A 15,680-nucleotide genomic window follows, 5' to 3' on the forward strand; every position below is an offset into this window, starting at 1 on the left:
AAACCATCCTTGGAAAGATAAAGAAACTTTGCAGCTGACACAGGAAAAGCAGCTATTAAGGTAAGCAGGGGTGTTACCAGTCTCAAGCTAAAAGTATTTTGAAAGGTGACAGCAATTAAGAACCCATGCAAGCCTTGAGCTTAAAAACACTCTGACCTTGAAGGAACTCAGTCTGCCTTTCTGGTTCCCAGGACATATGGCCTCAGTAACAGATATATATCACTTCCTAGTTCAGTATAGCTACACAGGTATCCCGTAAGGCTTGTCTGGTACAGGACAGAGGGTCTTTGCCTCACCTGCTGACTGTTCAGCTGCCTGCTACCCTGGCTGATCACTTTGGAATCACTGCTGCCCCAAGCCCCCACGTGCTAGATGGAGCCAGCTGGACTACTCCACGATTCCAGACCAACTTCAGCTGTCACACAGGCCCTGGACCAGGATGGCAGGTTGCACTGAACATTTTGTCTCAGACAAGCATCTCCACTCCTCCCTGGATGTCACTGTCACCTTGTACCATGGGATCTCTCCTGCCACAAGATCCAGCACAGCCATTACATCCCATAAGCACCACCACAGTCATATACCCCAATCCAGTGTCACAGGTCTTCGGACTCAAAAGAACAGCCCGTCTCTCCCGTACATCAAAACCAAACAACTCTAGCAGAAATGATGACGTCTTGGACACATCGAGTTTTCAGCTGGAACAGTGCCACCCTGGTGACTTGCTTCACTCCAGGCAGCAGTCTGGGAACAAACGCAGCAGTTTCTCTCCTGTCCTCAAATATAAAGCACTTCCACAAACTTTAGGTGGTATTGGGAGAACAGCACCCAAACTGTCCCTCATTTCTCTGCTCCCTCTGCTGGGTGCCAGCCCAGCATTATCAAAATGCCTGCTTGGGTAGCGCTGCCAGGCAGCAGCACACAGAAGCTAAAGCAGGCTGTAAAGTTACTACACAGTCTCCCAAAGAGCTCAGTAATTACCACTGTTAATTCTTACCAAGACCAATAGCACCACTACTCTTTACAGGGACCAAGCAGATCAAAAAGCAGATCCGGGAAGAGAGCTTCTGAGTTACAGGCTTCAGTGTCAGCAACCGCTGACATCTCCAGCCAACAGCCAGATCACGCAGCCCTGCCAAGGCCGTACGCCCACCACCTAATATTCCACACTGGCATCAGTCCGCAGCCACTGCCAACGATTGTACGTACATGGATGCTGATCCACGCACAGCTATTCAAAAAGAAAGGGATCACAGCCCCTGTAATTGTGAACTTGCATCTTGGTGCAAAGAAAGACAGCCGATATATCGGGTTTGTTGCATAAAGTGTGGGCCAAGAAGCTCATCACTTCTATGTGTCTCATGATACTTTTTTCCCTTGTCAAAAGGGGATAATCCACCATTCTCCATATCCCACTGTATTTTCAAATGTAATTCAAGTTGGGGCCTCCCCTGCCTTTACTAGACAAATAGACTAAATGCCAGTGAGAATGGATTTTAAATCTACATTTTAAGCACTGGAGTAGCAGAACTAGTCAAGACACAAAATTACTTACAACTGCTCGCTCACTGCAATATTCCAAACAAGATGATACTACAAACTCTTTCAACTCTCTCTTTAGAAAGGTAATCAGCCTTGTTTAGACCAATCTGGTGCTGGTTCTTGGTATCTTCAGAAAAGAGATAGTAAAATAATTGTATAAGACAATCAAGACCCATCAGAACACTTTTTCATTAGGGAGGGATCACGCATTAGACTTATGCCAGGTATAGAGAGGGGGTTGGTTTCATTTGGGTTTTGCTTTACATCTTAAAGATGGATTATTACCACAGGAAAAGTACAACCGAAATGAGTGAAATAGTCACATTCCTCCTTCCATAAGGTTTAAATGCGTTTCAAGCTCATATCTGGAAGTGGAACAAAATCAAACATAGATCTCCTCCTGATTTTCCAAGCTACAGAACAGTAAGTACCGCACAGTAGAAAACAAGATCTAATACAAGAGGTGGCAGCTGGGATTTCATGCTGCTTGTATGTATTCACATAAAAAGATATGCAATCACAAGCAAGCGTCACTCATTTGACACTGGAGAGGCATTCTCTCTCTAGCTGTGCATGGAAGGGATAGTTTCGCCATACACTGCTCCAACAGCAGTGAATCACAACTAGTAAGGGAGTCGCTGCATTTTACAGTTCGTAGCACTCACGTTCGAAAGCAAGGCCTGGTTTTTCTCTCTGTAAAACCAGTTCATGCAAGCCCAACGTGGCCCCACGCACCCCCTGAGATTCAGCCACCAGATTCCCAATTAGGACATGCTGAACTGGACAACCTGGAAAGCACATTTCAGTCCCCAAAAGGCAACAGGGTAGCAAGATCTTCCACTAGCATCTAGTAAACAAGAAACAAGGAAAGCCCATGCTTGCCAGGCAATCACTTACCCTCAGACACACCAGGCAAACTCTGTCACGGAAGCACTTGAAGATCACCACCCACAGAAGACCTTGATGAATCAAACATGCAGCCCATCATACAAAAGATGCTACTGCCTCCTAAGCCCCAGTTTGCACCATAATATCAACAGAGATCCCAAACTCAATCAAAACACCACAGTGTTTTTATTTTCTCGTGTCTTTAGACAGTAATTGCAACGTACCCTCTTCTCTTCTACTCCCTTGCACAGCTCAAGCACACACAGGGCTTCCTTTCTTTATGAAATTAGACAGTTAAAATTTACTTTGTAACAACAATTTGTTTGGATTCCCATCTATAAAAGCCTCCAAAAACGCCACACTGTACAGTAATTGCTCTACTGGTGAAATACAAAGGTTTGGTAATGTTTATAAAGCCATTTAAACTGCATGAGCAAAACTATTTTGCTTAATTACATTTTCCAACCCTTCATGCTATATACAAGCTCACTTCTTCCAAGAGTCACCCCTACTCACATGATCAAATCATGCCACTTGAAATGCTCTGACATTATTTTGGCATATAAAAAGGTTGAAATTATCGTGATGATGGCAACCTAAGGACTGCAGATACCCAGAATCTGGTATGAGAAGTGAAAGCTGAAAAAGAGTTAGATCTCTTGAAATTACACATTTGAAATACCAGAGACACAAAGCGTTTAAAAGCCATTCAATACCACGGCTCACCATAAAACCATAAAAGGTTCTGAAACACTTGTCCTGAATCATTTCCATGGAAATATTAAAGGATGAAAATGCCCCATGGAATTACAGGATTCATTTATATAGACTGACAAACTCACTTTGTGGTAACATGTTTTTAAATGTCAAGCAATATAAACAAGATATCTGAAATTACCACCTAATACAATGACTTGAACTTCAGCGCCTTCAAAATCACAATTATACCAAGACTGAAATAAGTTTGACAGACTGAGGTATAATCAAAATCACTGTAGTCAAGAGAAATTTATCCAAAGCAAAAAACATTTCATGCTTGCACACATGTATGTTTACGATAAAAGAAAAGAAGAGCATAGGTTTTCAACAACGACCACAAAAAGGCTCGAAAAACACTTGGAAAAAATAAATTCTGCCACTCACTCCGCTTTTGCTGGGCACGCCGATTTTCACATTTTGGTCAAAGATCACTCGGCTTCTCCGGTTTACCTCACTTTGAGAAAATCATTTTCAGAAAACATGCCTCCAAGAAACATCGGACAACGGTACGTCCACATGATTAAATAAGAGGTAGGAAAACCCAGCAATAGGTCTATCACACACTTTACAACAGCAGCAACCGCTTGCTTGCAAGACCCTGGCCAGAATCCTTCTCCTTGGCAAAATAAGTTAATGCTAGACAGTTCTCAAGACATCACATCAACAGGAAAAGGGTTAGCTCTCCCTCGCATCAATAAAGCACATCATCTGACCTAAAGTGCAAGTCTTCATCACTAAACCGCTTTCAGAAGAAACAGTGCCAACCTTCAAAGACATCTTCCTAGAAGGAGCTGTCTTTCCTGACCATTTTGACTAGGTACAGACTTTATATCTGTCTAGTTCTTCATCTTTTAGGAAGGCTAATGAGGTCGGAGAAGTAAAGGACAAGTCCAGCCAGTATTATTTATGGACTTCTTTTTTCACTGTTGTTCAGTACAGATACGCAGCATTGCGGAACCCTTCGGGACTGATTTCTCCCACCAAACCCACACTGCAGACTTAATCTTAAAAACATATCCTCTCAAGGATAAACAAAGTAAGCTCATATCCGCCAGACCTGAAAGATGTTTTCACCAATGCCTCAGGACTGTCCACTGCTGGTAGTTCATCCGCTAAGCTTTCTTCAGGAGGTCTAGGGTCACCGATGATGGTCGGCTTTGGCCTTTCCTTGAGGATGCCGGTCAGCCCACTGATAATGGTGTTCCACAAGCAGTTCTGACATTTAGACCCTGCAAAACCAGACAGTCAGCAAAATACATTCATAGGCCTACTGTCCAGCCTCTCAGCAGTCTGCAAAACAAAGATGCTCTCTGAACTTTTTACCTTTGCATCACCACCCGTTTGGGATTAAGCCTGAAAACCCAAAACAAAGCTCCAAGTGGAAATAAGCACTAACTTGCAGCTCATTCCAAGTCCAAGACCGCAATGCTTCCCATAAAAAGATTTGGTTACAGAACAGGGAGCTTTCACATCTCAGTAAAAACCCTCCTCTCCACATTAACTTATAGCTTAGCATGTATTGGCGTGGCTGTATTTGAAGCCAAAGAACTAACCAGAAAACAAAGTACCAAATCAATACAATATTAATCGTTGAGTTTCTTAGTGCTTAAATTACAGATTTGAGATATCACTGAAGGACTCACATCAAAAAAACATACTTCTTTTCTGCTGAAATTGCAACTTTTCCCAGCAGACATTCAAATGCCAAAATATTTCTATGGATGATCTTTTTACATTTATTTCCAAGAGTCACCAGGTGCCTCTTGCATGTCATTCAGAGAACCCATCCTCATCTGTAAGTCTAGCTCCACTGACAAAGTACAATTAGCACCCTTCAGTCAGATCTCCTCCCCACCTCTGAAGAACAGAATACCTGACTTCAAATCAAATCAAATTTAATTCAAATCAAGTTCATCAAATTTAAGGACAGGGAGGGATCACTCCCCACTTGCGGTCACAAGACAGGCTCAACCTGGGGAAGAAACCAAATCAATGTAACCTGCTACCCATCAAATCACACCAAGGCTATGAGGAAGCAAAACCCAGCCTGAGAACAGCTTCCCCCTGGGGAGCCCTCCCGCCTTCCCGCCTCAACTCCACTCCCCGTTCTCTCCACCTCCTCCCCCCGGCGGTGCAGGGGAACAGGGGACGGGGACGGGGGCTGGGGTCGGCTCCTCACCCCTTGTCTCTGCCGCTCCTTCCTCCTCAGGGGGAGGAGGACTCCGCGCTCGGCCCCTGCTCCGCCGTGGGGTCCGTCCCTCCCGTGGGAGACAGCCCTTCCCCAACTTCTCCGGCGTGGGTCCTTCCCGCGGGCTGCAGTTCCTCACAGATTCCTCCAGCGCGGGTCCCTTCCACAGGCAGGGTGCAGTCCTTCCGTCAAGACTGCTCCAGCGTGGGAGTCGCGGCCATTTTGGGGGACATCCGCTCCCCTCCACGGGCTGGGGGGGACAGCCTGCTGCCTCCCCGCGGGCTGTGGGGGCATCCCCTCCTCCCCCGCTCCTCCTCCTTCCGTGACCTCGGGATCCCCAGAGGGGTTCCTCTCACATCCCACTCCCCCGACTCCCTCACGGGGCGTTCCCCTTCTGAAATCTCTTCTCCCAGAGGCGCTACCGCCATCGCTGAGGGGCTCCGCCTGGGCCAGAGGCGGGTCCGGCTCCGAGCCGGGGGAGCTTCGAGCAGCTTCTCCCAGGAGCCGGCCCTGTGGCCCCTCCCCTGCCACACAAAAAAAAAAAAAAAAAAAAAAAAAAAAGCCGAAACAGGGAGGGAGCAGATCCCGAGAAGAGCAGCAAAGGGCTGCAATGGTGCTTACCTCAGTCAAGAGGCTTCTCTCAGCAGAGGCCCAGCAAGCCTTCATCTTACTGGATTCCAAAGGAGTAACTGTTAGAAATGAATTTAGTCCCAAACAGGATTCCAAACAAAGTTAACAATTTATTAAATGAATAAAGGCAAGCAAACAGCGCTGGGCACGCTGGGAGCTTCTGCTCTACCAAGACAAGCGCCGTGAAAAACAAAACAGCTTCTTTTATAATCTAACATTTGTTACATATTCATACTAGGCGTGTCCTTCCAAAAGACTCTCCACCTCCTGGTTGTGTGGGTGCAGTAGTTCTCCTAGAAACTTATCTCTGACCAGGCTCCCCACTGTTCGCGCCAGACAGCAGACATCCTGTATAACAGCCGACACCTTGCACAGCACCAGCTGGGGTCACCAGAACCCAAACAAGTTCACAACAGACACCTCCCCCTCGACAAATGCATACAACGAATGGCCCATCAAGATCCCAAGCACTGCAATCCCTGAGGCCAAACACACATCCAAATGCCTCAGTTCTCCTCCAGGACAGTTAACAACAAAACCGGTTTGGGGTTGGCAAAAAGAGAACGAACTATGTACATATCATCTGTCTCCTCCTGGCCTGCGGTTATACAAGGATCAACAAAATGGTTAAAGGTTACATAGACAGTGAGGGTCACATTTTATTATGCGGCCCTAGCATTGTTTATATTGACACGAATCAGATGAACATATTTCACAGTAACAAAAGAGGATGGACTTGAGAGAGAAGCAATGGACTGAAGGAGGGATTTACTTAAGAAGAGGTCTTGTGAAATAAGAGATCCTTTGTCTGTACAAGGCATGCCTTGCTAACAACTGGGCCCCTGAAGGAGAACGAAAAGACTGAGAAGAAGGGAACATCCTACCCCAGGAGGCGCCGAGAAGTTGAAAAATTGCTAATAGGCACAAAGTCAGCAAAAATCTTGGATAACCGGAGGAAAGGTAAAGGCAGTGTAATGAACGGGTTAACTTTGTTCATGAAATCGAGAAGGGTGAAGAGACATATTGAGAGTTAACATATGCCTTGTGTAAATAACAAAAACTTGCTTAAGTGATGCGTGAAGGTCACGGGTCACGGGAGGAAAGCAATGGCTATAACTTACTAGATAAGGGGGGAGGAAAGCAATGGCTATAACTTACTAGATAAGGGGGAGAAAAGCAATGGCTATAACTTACTAGATAAGGAGAGGAAGGACAACAGCTGCAATTAACAAAGACTGTATTTTTCCACATCAAAAGACATTCTAAATCAAAGGATACTCATCCTTGAGAAAATTTACCGAATCTACATAGAAACAGACCTGCACAAGTGAGGAAAGAAGAAGCAGGACAAGGCGGAGACTTACAAGAAAGGGGGTACATGAAATGTATATAAGGAATGTAATGGTAACATAAAGTTGCGGGCCTGTGGCAGAGCATTGCCTCCCCGGCCGCCCAGCGCTGTTTTGCTCTCTTATCGCTTGCTAATAAATTTGGGGTTTTTTTGTCAATACAAATTGGCTCCTCCAGTTTGTCACGAGCGTTTATAACAGGCAGCAGGGGCAGATCAGACCACCGACTCAATTCATGACCAAAAGACTTACCCCACCCCCCCGCCCCCTTGGGCATGTGCTGTAGAAGAAAAGAACACTGGACCTTTAATTCGAAGCAGGGGAACTTCAACCCGATAGAAACTGTGCGAGATAAGCGACTCCTGGTAATAGTTTTGGGGAAGAACTTTGGAAATCGAATGTGTATAACTGAACTTGATAGCATATGTCCATACATTTCATGTGGTTTGAACAAACTTTTATGGTTTTAACATTTTGTACCTTCTATGAAAACTGGTTTGCTGCTAGATGACTGTCTAAGTGAGATTTGATAAATGATCATGCATTAACATTATGGTTGAAACAAGAGACAAAGGGTAACTGGGGAGATAATTACAAAAGTGTAGTCAAGTGATTGACTAGTAAATCTTCATAAGTTTTGCAGTTCTTTGCTCTCATGATGTGATGTTCCTGTACGCTAGATGAGAACAATGCTGAAACTGACCACATGTGACTGAAACTGCATTAAGCTTCAAGATCAAAGAACAAGGACAAGAGTAAAGACTTCAAGGACAGCCAGCAAGAACTTCAATGGGTCGGTGGTCGCAAAAGCAGCCCTTCGACTCAAAGGGATCCTTCATTGCTCATGATCAGATGTAGGCAGTACTGAGATAATCAGTTGCGATCATTTTTATGTATATGTATACTAATTCGATTAATATGCAATTACTTATTCTATATAACCTGTTTGTGCTAAAGCTGTGGTATGGACGCTACGTGGAACTATCCCCCGTGCATCCAGTGCTGCAATAAAGAATGCCTGCTTTCTAAAACTCCAAAACGAGTCTTAGAGAGTTTCTTCGACCGGCTTTTCGGTGTCATTTTGGTGACCCAGATGGGACGAGGCTTCTGAGACTCGATGGACGTGGGATCGCAGGACCTCCAGCCGGCACTGAGATTTCTTGGGGAGACCCTTGATCCCCGTTCCCTGGGCTCACAAGCCAAGGCCACTGGTAAGATTTTTCTTTAAAGGCATTCTTTTGATTAAGCTGGTTCTGGTATTCTGGTCTGGTACTCTTACCTGTAAGCCCGACTAAGAGAAGTCAGCAAGGAAGAAATATAAAAGGATCCTTAAAAATCTGGTATTCTGATAGAAGTACTCCTCTGGTAAAGGGTATTCGTCTCGCTGGTTGAAGGCAAAGATACTCATTTGGTTTGGTCTCGGTAATTTGATTAAGGCTTTGGTATTTGACTATTGATTCTCGATATGACCTTAGATCTCTGATTGATTCTGTTTGGTATTTTGACTTAGGCTCTGATGTTTGACTTTCTGATTTTTGTATACTGAAGGTATTGATAATGGGAACAGGACAGTCAAGTGAACTCCGTAAAAAATCACCTCTGCGGTGTGTTTTAAAACACTGGAAACAGCCGGGGGGCATGCCGGGTGGTAACATGCGGAGAGAAGATTTGATTAAATATTGTAATCATTGGTGGCCTCTGTATAAGCTTGATGAAGGGGAAAAGTGGCCTGTGAATGGGACACTAAATTATAACACCATGTTACAACTTATGTTATTTTTGAGACGTGAGCAGAAATGGGATGAAGTTATGTATTGTGATTTGTTCTTTACCTTAAAGAATCATCCTGAGTGGCCAAAGGACTGTGGAATTAATATGCCACCCAGCGATCCTTTTGTGCCATCTTTGGAAAAAGAGAAAAACAAAAAAGGTGATAATAAGCTCAAAAGATGTTGTTCTGCATGTAGCATTGGGCAAAGATGTTTAAAGTTATACGAGCAAGAACGAGAGGATGATACTGAAATGATAATTGGATCTCAAAGGGCCCCACCTAGAACTGCTCCCAGAAATAGTGATGAAAGAGAGCCCATGAATAGTCCTGTTGCAGGGCGAACAAGAGCTAAACAGAGCAAAGTTATTCAAGCTCCTCTTCCTCAGGCGCTTGGGACTGAGGGTGTGGCAACTATTAAAGTACCCTTTTCTATCGTGGATTTAAATAATTGGAAAATAGCAGCTGGGAGCTATCGGGAAAACCCTGATCAAACAGCCCATGCTTTTGAAACAATGATTCAGACTCAGGATCCTGATTGGAAAGATAGACAAGTAATAATGAATATATTTTTTGATAGTACAGAAAGAGATATAATCCGGAGAGTTGCTAAAACCCAGGTAGAAGCACAAGTGGCTTCTGGAGTATTATAGGTGTGATAAATGAATTTAGTCTCAAACAGGATTCCAATCAAAGTTAACAATTTATTAAATGAATAAAGGCAAGCAAACAGCACTGGGCGCGCCGGGAGCCTCTGCTCTACCAAGACGCCTGCCGTGAAAAACAAAACAGCTTCTTTTATAATCTAACATTTGTTACATATTCATACTAGGTGTGTCCTTCTCAATCTCCTGGTTGTGTGGGTGCAGTAGTTCTCCTAGAAACTTATCTCTGACCAGGCTCCCCACTGTTCGCACCAGACAGCAGACATCCTGTGTAACAGCCGACACCTTGCACAGCACCAGCTGGGGTCACCAGAACCCAAACAAGTTCACAACAGACACCTCCCCCTCAACAAATGCATACCAAAAATGGCTCATCAGGACCCTAAGTACTGCAATCTCTGAGGCTAACTATACACCTAAATGCCTCAGTTTTCCCTTAGGATCTCTTATTCAACACTTGTGCAGTTAACAACAAAACCGTTTTTCTCCTCCCGGCCTGCGGTTATACAAGGACCAACAAAATGGTTATAGACAGTCAGGGTCACATTTTATTATGCGGCCCTAGCATTGTTTATATTGACACGAATCAGATGAACACATTTCACATAGGGAACAGAGGAACAAAATTTTCCATCTACTGATCCCAAATGAGATCCTAATAATTTGGCTCAGAGAAGACTGCTGGATCAATATTAAAAGTGGATTCTATTCGGAATCAGAAATGCTATGCCTAAGGCAATTCAGATTAAAAGATGCTGCTAGGAAATATACTAATATGGATCCTGAGTCTGAAGAAGGAAAAGCTCAATTGGCTCCTTCATTTACAGGACAATCCTTTGATGGTATCAGAAGGAAATTACAAAAAATTACACGGAGCAGATTCTCGAGACTGGGGAAAATTATTAGAAGTTGCTTGGGTGGCATATAGCAATAGAGATGAATTACAGAGTAAAATGAATGAAGGTTAGTAGCGCTCTGGAAGTAGGAGCTGGCGTGGAACGAGGCAGAGGAGTTATTCCTCGAGGAAGGGGACATGGTCGAAGAATGGGACGAGGGAGAGGAACTGGACTGGGGTCACCAGTGGGATTAAACCAGCCCCTGAGACTGAATCAGTGTGCATACTGTAAAAAGGAAAGACACTGGAAAGGAGAATGTCCCCTGAGACCTACAAGGTCACAAGTGATCCCAATTTCAACTGCACAATCTCAGCAAGTTCCCCCTTTCTTGGGAAAGTTGAGTGAAAGTATCTGATGGGGACTGGAGGGGAGTCTCCCAGCAGAATCTCTGGTTACAGCTAACCTGGGAGAACATAAAATTGGATTTTTAGTTGACACTGGAGCCACCTTTTCAGTTTTAAATACCGTAAAGGGGGAATTGGGTTCCGAAGAAATTAGTGTGGTTGGTGCGACAGGTGAACGAGAGACTAGACCCTGCTTTAAACCTTTGACGATGAAATTAGGAAAGCAGTAGGTCACTCATCAGTTTCTGTATTTGCCAAATTCTCCTAAACCCCTGTTAGGGAGAGACCTACTTGAGAAATTGGAAACAGAAATTAAATTTAAAAATGGTGAGATTAAAATTCTAATTCCAGAAACTAAACATATCGAAGCAGTGGCTTTGTTGTTACAGGATGGTCAGCGAAAGCAGAGGATCATACGAATCGAAGCAAATAATGCTGTAATTCCAGTCGTCTGGGCTGGGGAAGTTCCTGGTAAATCCAAAAGAGCAGAGCCTGTGAGAATTGATTTAAAGCCAGGATCGAGTCCGGTAAGAATTAAACAATACCCCCGAAAACCGGAAAGTCAGAAAGGGTTAGTAACGGTAATACAAAAATTTTTAAGATACAAATTGTTAATAGAATGTGAATCCAGATATAACACCCCAATCTTGCCTGTTAAAAGGCTAATGAAAATGATTATAGATTCGTTCAAGACCTCCTCAGAGCAATAAATCAAATAGTACAAGATATTAATCCGGTAGTGGCAAATCCTTATACTTTGTTAACAACCCTAACGGAGAAACAAGAATGGTTCACCAAAAAGATGCCTTTTTCCATATTCCCTTGGATCCCAATAGTCAAGAGGTTTTTGCTTTAGAATGGGAAAATCCTGAGACTGGGAGAAAAACACAATATACGTGGACAGTCTTGCCTCAAGGCTTTAAGAATAGTCTTACCATTTTTGGAAATCAATTGGCACGAGAATTAGAGATTTGGAAGAAAAAAAATAATCAAGAAATCTTGCTGAAATATATGGATGATCTGTTAATTGTAGCTGAGACGGAAGAACAATGCACAAAGTTACCTATTAACTTTTTGAACTTTTGGGGAATCAGTGGATATCGAGTGTCAAAAGAAAAAAACCAAATAACCCAGAAAGAAGAAACTTATTTAAATGAGTTTTGAAATCCTAAAAGGACAGAGACAATTGGGAACTGAGAGAAAAGAGTCAATTTGTCGTCTCCCCGAACCTAAGACTAAAAAAATTAATGACGAGCATTTCCGGGGATGGTTGAGTGGTGTCACCTGTAGATTATAAATTGTGGCTTGCTGGCCTGACCTTTATAGGAGCAGCTCAAAACCTCAAACAATGGATTGGACCGATGCCGAGAAAGCTACTTTCCAAGAATTGAAACAGGCTGTAATAGGGGTGCCAGCCCTAGGCCTGCCAGATCTCACAAAGACACTTGAACTTTTTGCTCGTGAAAGAAGAGGTATAGCTCTGGGTATCCTGGCCCAATATTTAGGGCCAAGTGGGCGAGCTTTGGCCTACTTCTCGAAGCGATTAGGTAACGTGAGTCTGGGATGCTCTGGTCGTCCGAGAGCCGTCGCTGCAACTGTGCTACTGATCCAGGAAGCTCATAAGTTCACCTGAGGACAAAGGATTCCCATATGTTTCCCATATGATAACTGTTGTGCTAAAACAGAAAGGGGGGCATTGGTTATCCCCTAGCAGAATGCTGAAATACCAAGTGGTGTTGTTGCTGGAACAAGATGATGTTTACCTAAAAACTACTACCACCATTAACCCTGTTGCGTTTTCAACAACCGATCAAGTTAAAGGAGAACTGGAACGTGACTGCTTGCAGGCAATCGAAAGAGTTTACTCCAGCTGACTGGATCTCTGAGATGTGCCACTAGAAGAAACAGATTGGGAACTATATGCCGACGGAAGCGGTTCCATCTGTGAAGGAAAAGGTTTATCAAGATAGACAATAACTACCGAGGAGGTAATTGCGTTGCCAACTTTGCCTTCGATGATATCTGCCCAAAAGGCCGAATTGATAGCTCTTATTCGAGCTCTGGAACTAAGTCAAGGAAAGCGAGTCAACACTTGGACAGACTCAAAGTATGCTTTTGGAGTAGTACGTGCACATGGAGCGATACGGAGAGAAAGAGGACCGTTATCTGCACAAGGAACCGCCATTCAGCACGCAGAACAAATACCGAAATTGTTAGAAACCGTTCAAAAACCAACAGCAGTCACGATAATGCACTGTAAAGCACATCAGTTAGGTAAGACCGGTCCTAACGCAGGTAACCGACTGGCTGATAAAGCTGCTAAAGAGGCTGCAGAAAAAGGCATCCTAGCACTAGTTCCAGAGAAAAGTATAAAATTGCCTAAAGAAACTCCAAATTATAACAAAAAAGATGAAGAATTAATTATTAGATTGCAGGCTAACAAAATGAAACAGGATAGGCTGTAACACCGACAGGTCAAATAACAGTCCCACCCACAATAATAAGAGAAATTGGCCGAGCTGAACATAACAAAGTATATTGGGGAACAGAAAGTAAAATACGACAAAGATTGTTTAAACAATTATAAGCGGATGTGAAATTTATATATAAAATTATCCCTGAATCAGTAATAAGATCACCTTTGGGATTATTAAATAAGGAAATTTTTTTAGGAGAATATTAGCAAATTGATTTTATAGAATTGCCTTGAAAAGAAGGATATATCCTAGTTTTAGTTGATATCTTTACTGGGTGGCCCAAGGCTTTCCCTTGTCGCACCAACAGAGCAAGGGAAGTAGTCAAAGTCTTGCTCAAAGAGATAATACCAAAATATGGGGTGCGTGTAAGAATGTCATCTGACAATGGCCCTCATTTTATAGCAAAGATTATGAGACAAGTTGAGCAAAGTATTATCTATAGATTGAGACTATCACACCCCGTATAGACCACAAGCAAGTGGGGGGGGGGGGGGGGGGAGAAAAAAGAAAAGAGAGAGAGAGAATGAACTATACCCTTAAGCAACAGTCGAGTAAAATTTGTCAGGAAGCCTCCCTCCTCACATGGGTTAAAGCATTACCCATGGCTCTATTAAGAATCAGAGTATAGCCAGAAGAGAAAGAAAATTTAAGTCATTATGAAATGTTGTACGAAAGACCATATCAAGAGTCCTATGTTCTGAGTATCTTGAGTGCCTTTGGAGATATGTTTTTAAAAGGTGTTTCTTTAAGCAATTCTTTTCGAGAACTTTGTCAGTATGTCTCCACAGCTGGACCCTTAGAATTGGACGTAGCAGCGCATCCCTTCCGACCAGGAGATTGAATATATATAAAATCACTGAGAAGCGGAAAGGACCGTATCGAGTCATTTTAACAACACTTATAGCAGTAAAGGTCTGGGAGAAGAACCTTGGCTTCATTATTCAAGAATAAAGAAATCACCAACAAGAAATTGGAGGTCTAAAGAAACTGGCCCTTTAAAACTGAAAATCTATAAGTAAGTTTCACGTTATCTGTTTGGGAAAACAGCTGTGTAAAGTTGATAATATTGGGGTTGCTATTAGGAATATTGTCGAGGGCAATAATCTTTTTGTGTGTTTAGAGAGTTTATGTGGGTTTTTTTGAGGGGTTCTAAACATGAGATAAAAAAAATGAAACAATTATTGTTTGAGCTATTAATCTTGATAATAACCGTTTTTGTAATTTGGATTAAAAAAAAAATCTAGTTTTGTAATTGATTCAAAGTTTTGTAAAGACACAAAATTTAACCTCAGTAACAGCCTGCCTTCCGATTCCAAAGTCAGATGAAAATCTAGTTCCGTGGAGAATACTGACATTGAATTTAACCAAAACTTGAGAAAAGATGTAGAACAGTGAGAATCATTTCAGCAATTAAATTGGATGGATTTAAAAGGCAATTTTTTTTTTTAATTTGAAAGAAGGAATTATAGCGTTGTGAATTATAACATTACCAAACCATCCACCTCATGGACAAAAGAATTCATTTAATCGCCCTTCGGGAGAAACTTGTACAAGCACCCCTTGGGGCTGTCAGTTGCCAAAACCATAGAGACAAGTGCAAAAAGGAACCTGGGATCATATTTAAAATATAAAACGATGTCTAGAATTTACTGGAGTTCCAGGATCCTTGTTAGAGCCACCCAGAGTCGGGACCATCTATGGAAATTTAGACTGGTTTAGACAACCAGAGAAAAATCACACATCCTAAACAGAGCTGTATGAAGGTTTATACTTGCAGCTCCTCTGACCCCAAACTCCAAAGACTTTCTCTAGTAGCTAAAGCTCTAAGATGGGGATGTATTTGTAGAAAGTATAATAATATTTTACATGATCTTTGGTCCCCTCTTAATAATGGAAAAAATTTAGCTTGGAGTTGACTGTATTAAAGGACAGGTGAAAAGTTCAGGATTAACTGTTTGGGTGACTAGTGATGATATATGATCCACTCACCTTTTCATGAAGGAGAAAAGCAAATCATGGACTTTAGACTTAATAACTCTATCCTCTCTCTGGAAGAAATCTCCCTTGTAGCCTCGCTGGTGAACCTGGGTAAATGGAAAAGATGATACCTGGCAATCGCCAAGTCTTAGAACTAAAATAAGATGGGTATTAAAATCTGTATTTTGACCCCAGTT

The 15,680-nt window shown here is 42.8% G+C and overlaps 1 long non-coding RNA gene across 2 annotated transcripts in view; it reads right to left on the bottom strand.

Moving 5' to 3' along the window:
* LOC138684166 (uncharacterized) overlaps window positions 1–15,680 on the bottom strand; it is a 50,154-nt gene extending 34,474 nt beyond the window's left edge. For both annotated transcript variants that reach the window (XR_011323553.1, XR_011323554.1), the window contains exons 1-2: window positions 15,496–15,680; window positions 15,157–15,201 (exon numbers count right to left, since the gene is read on the bottom strand). This is a non-coding gene — a long non-coding RNA (uncharacterized lncRNA). The remainder of the gene's footprint in view (window positions 1–15,156; window positions 15,202–15,495) is intronic.

The sequence above is a fragment of the Haliaeetus albicilla genome, unplaced genomic scaffold (genome assembly GCF_947461875.1).
Source record: "Haliaeetus albicilla unplaced genomic scaffold, bHalAlb1.1 scaffold_112, whole genome shotgun sequence".
Classification (NCBI taxonomy): Eukaryota; Metazoa; Chordata; class Aves; order Accipitriformes; family Accipitridae; genus Haliaeetus; species Haliaeetus albicilla.